Source organism: Chionomys nivalis, chromosome 5, assembly GCF_950005125.1.
Source record: "Chionomys nivalis chromosome 5, mChiNiv1.1, whole genome shotgun sequence".
In the NCBI taxonomy this organism is placed as follows: domain Eukaryota; kingdom Metazoa; phylum Chordata; class Mammalia; order Rodentia; family Cricetidae; genus Chionomys; species Chionomys nivalis.
Window position 1 is genome coordinate 103,174,743 of NC_080090.1, and position 4,620 is coordinate 103,179,362.

The following is a 4,620-nucleotide window of genomic DNA, read 5'->3' on the forward strand; positions in this document are numbered from 1 at the left end:
ATTAAAGATTTCTGCCTCTTCCCCGCCACCACCTCCCATTCCCTCCCCCTCCCCCAATCAAGTCTTCCTTCCTCCTCAGCCCAAAGAGCAAGCAGGTTTCTCTGCCCTGTGGGAGGTCCAAGGACCACCCACCTCCATCCAGGTCTATTAAGGTGAGCATCCAAACTACCTGGGCTCCCACAAAGCCATTACGTGCAATAGGATCAAGAACCCATTGCCATTGTTCTTCAGTTCTCAGTAGTCCTCATTGTCCATTATGTTCAGCGAGACCGGTTTTGTCCCATGCTTTTTCAGTCCCGGGCCAGCTGGTCTTGGTGAGTTCCCGATAGAACATCCCCATTGCCTCAGTGTGTGGGTGCACCCCTCGCAGTCCTGAGTTCCTTGCTCGTGCTCACTCTCCTTCTGCTCCTCCTTTGGATCGTGAGACTTCAGTCCAGTGCTCCAATGTTGGTCTCTGTCTCTGTCTTCTTTCATCGCCTGATGAAGGTTAATATTCAGGGGGATGCTTATATGTTTTTCTTTGGGTTCACCTTCTTATTTAGCTTCTCTAGAATCACGAATTATAGTCTCAATGTCCTTTATTTATAGCTAGAAACCAAATATGAGTGAGTACATCCCATGTTCCTCTTTTTGGGTCTGGCTTACCTCACTCAGGATAGTGTTTTCAATTTCCGTCCATTTGTATGCAAAATTCAAGAAGTCATTGTTTTTTACTACTGAGTAGTACTCTAATATGTATATATTCCATACTTTCTTCATCCATTCTTCTATTGAAGGACATCTAGGTTGTTTCCAGGTTCTGGCTATTACAAACAATGCTGCTATGAACATAGTTGAGCATATACTTTTGTTGTATGTTTGGGCATCTCTTGGGTATATTCCCAATAGTGGTATTGCTGGGTCGAGAGGTAGGTTGAACCCGACTTTCCTGAGAAACCGCCACACTGCTTTCCAAAGTGGTTGCACAAGTTTGCATTCCCACCAGCAATGGATGAGTGTGCCCCTTTCTCCACAACCTCTCCAGCAGAGGCTATCATTGGTGTTTTTGATTTTAGCCATTCTGACCGGTGTAAGATGGTATCTTAATGTTGTCTTGATTTGCATTTCCCTGATTGCTAAGGAAGTTGAGCACGATCTTAAGTGTCTTTTGGCCATTTGAAATTCTTCTGTTGAAAAGTCTCTGTTCAGCTCAGTGCCCCATTTTATAATTGGATTGATTAACCTTTTACGGTCTAATTTCTTGAGTTCTTTGTATATTTTGGATATCAGACCTTTGTCAGTTGCGGGGTTGGTGAAGATCTTCTCCCAGTCAGTGGGTTGCCTTTCTGTCTTAGTGACAGTGTCCTTTGCTTTACAGAAGCTTCTCAGTCTCAGGAGGTCCCATTTATTCAATGATGTCCTTAGTGTTTGTGCTGCTGGGGTTATACGTAGGAAGTGTTCTCCTGTGCCCATGTGTTGTAGAGTACTTCCCACTTTCTCTTCTATCAGGTTCAGTGTGTTTGGACTGATATTGAGGTCTTTAATCCATTTGGACTTGAGTTTTGTGCATGGTGATAGATATGGATCTATTTTCATTCTTCTACAGATTGACTTCCAGTTTTGCCAGCACAATTTGTTGAAGATGCTCTCTTTTTTCCATTGTATACTTTTAGCTCCTTTATCGAAAATCAGGTGTTCATAGGTTTGTGGGCTAAAGTCAGGGTCTTCTATTCTATTCCATTGGTCGACTTCTCTGTTTTTATGCCAGTACCAAGCCGTTTTCAGTACTGTAGCTCTGTAATAGAGTTTTAAGTCAGGGATGGTAATGCCTCCAGACGATCCTTTATTGTATAAGATTGTTTTGGCTATCCTGGGTTTTTTGTTTTTCCATATAAAGTTGATTATTGTCTTCTCCAGATCTGTGAAGAATTTTGATGGGATTTTGATGGGGATTGCGTTGAATCTATAGATTGCTTTTGGTAGAATTGCCATTTTTACTATGTTGATCCTCCCAATCCAAGAGCAAGGGAGGTCCTTCCATTTTCTGGTGTCCTCTTCAATTTCTTTCTTCAAAGACTTAAAGTTCTTGCCAAATAGATCTTTCACTTCCTTGGTCAGAGTTACCCCAAGGTATTTTATGCTATTTGTGGCTATCGTGAACGGTGATGCTTCTCTGATTTCCCTCTCTGCTTCCTTATCCTTAGTGTATAGGAAGGCAACTGATTTTTTGGAGTTGATTTTGTATCCTGCCACATTACCAAAGGTGTTTATCAGCTGTAGGAGTTCTTTGGTAGAGTTTTTGGGGTCGCTTATGTATACTATCATATCATCTGCAAATAATGAAAGCTTAACTTCTTCCTTTCCAATATGGATCCCCTTGATCCCCTTATGTTGTCTTATTGCTATTGCTAGAACTTCAAGCACTATATTGAAGAGGTATGGAGAGAGTGGACATCCTTGTCGTGTTCCTGATTTTAGTGGGATGGCTTTGAGTTTTTCTCCATTTAATTTGATATTAGCTGTCGGCTTGCTGTAAATAGCTTTTATTATATTTAGGTATGACCCTTGTATCCCTAATCTCTCCAAGACCTTTATCATAAAGGAGTGTTGAATTTTGTCGAATGCTTTTTCAGCATCTAATGAAATGATCATATGGTTTTTTTCTTTCAGTTTATTTATATGGTTGATTACATTGATAGATTTGTGTATGTTGAACCAGCCCTGCATCTCTGGAATGAAGCCTACTTGATCATAATGGATAACTTTTCTAATGTGTTCTTGGATTCGGTTTGCCAGTATTTTATTGAGAATTTTTGCGTCGATGTTCATGAGTGAGATAGGCCTGTAATTCTCCTTCTTGGTTGGGTCTTTGTGTGGTTTTGGTATCAGGGTAACTGTAGCTTCATAAAAGGAATTTGGCAATGACTCTTCTGTTTCTATATTGTGAAATACATTTAGGAGTATAGGTATTAGCTCTTCTTGGAAGTTCTGGTAGAATTCTGCATTGAAACCATCCGGCCCTGGGCTTTTTTTGGAAGGGAGATCATATTTTAATTTTTCTACTAAATATTTATGTTTGTATGAGCAATTTTCTTCATTTTTTGAGATCTTTTCCTTATAACTTTTGTAACTCAAAATGTATAATTGGATTCTGTGTACTTTGTTGTAATTTTAATTCTTTTTGATGTATTGTTTTTGTTTTCATCAAATTTTAGGGTATTTCAGTAGTTTTGTATAATATGAAGAATAAATATTTCATAAGCATATGTGTATGTTTTTCCCTCAAAGATGAAAGAATGACAGATTTTTGTGTTTGTTTTCTAGCAGAATAGCTGCTATGAATTGATTTTATCTTTTAAAAATTATTAGAGTTATTGTTTTAATTTTGAGTGTGCAGGAGGACACAAGCATGTGGTAGTGTGCATGTGGAGTCCAGAGGAAAATTTGTGGGAGCAGATTCTTTTCTTTCACCATGTGGGTTCTGAGGTTTAAGTCTTGGCTGCAAGTCCAGGCAAAAACTCAGTCCCTGATAGTGAGAGATATTTTCAGAAAAAGCTATTTCCACATTGTATGACATTTAAGAATTTTTTCTTAAACTGTCATATATTGCTCTGGACTTTGAAATCAATATTGTTTACCACTGTGGAGGTCTCTTGCTCTTCATCTACATGTATTAGAGGAAAGACTCATGGGAGGTCATGCAAATTCCTGCGACTCTGCATTGATGTGGTCTTAGTTCCCTGGCTCTCCATAATTTTCTAATAAACAGTTATCCAATTCCTACCCTCTGTAAATTGAAAGCTTCATTATCAGGTTGGTGAAGCTTTCAACCTCTGCTTATATTGACTCTAGTGTAGAAATTGTAGGTGGAAAAATATAGACTGAGCTCAGCATTAAGCCACTGACAGAGCATGTACTGGAGAAATGGGTTTCATCAGCACTAAGAACAAGACAGAAAGTCTTAGAAGAAGACAGAAAGACTAAGAAGAGAGAGAGAGACAGAGAAAGAGAGAGAGAGACAGAAAGGAAGAAAGAAAGAAAGAAAGAAAGAAAGAAAGAAAGAAAGAAAGAAAGAAAGAAAGAGGGGAAATGAAGGAGAAAAGAAGGGAGAAAGATTGGAAGAAAGTAAAGAAAGGAGAGGGTGGAAAGGGAAACAAAGGGAAAGGATGGAATGTAAAAAGACAAAATAAAGAATGGAAATAAGCTAAAAGGAAACAATATATAAAGTAGATAAAAAAAGTGAGAGGGGGAGAAGGGAGGAAGACACACACTGAGAAACAGAGCAAAGCAAACATTCATATGGAACAGATGTTCTTTTGTTCATTAGTTTGTCCCTTTACTCTTTGAGTGACAGTATGTTCTACCAGTAGTAGAATGTCTAAGGACAGCTGGCTCTGCTAATGCTTGCCTGTGTCTCAGTACACTATCAAAGTCATTTCAAAATGTCCTACCTAACATGCAAAATCAGAAGTCCCCCTAATTACACCTATTTTCTGCTTAGTTATGGCTACATACTCTGTCTTTGTTCTGTTTCAAAACAAAGTCATACTAGAGTTTTCACTCAGTCAGAGCTGAAGAAGACTTCATGGTTTCCACTCTTCCAAGTCACACAAAATTCCCATACTAATCCTTGGATTCACA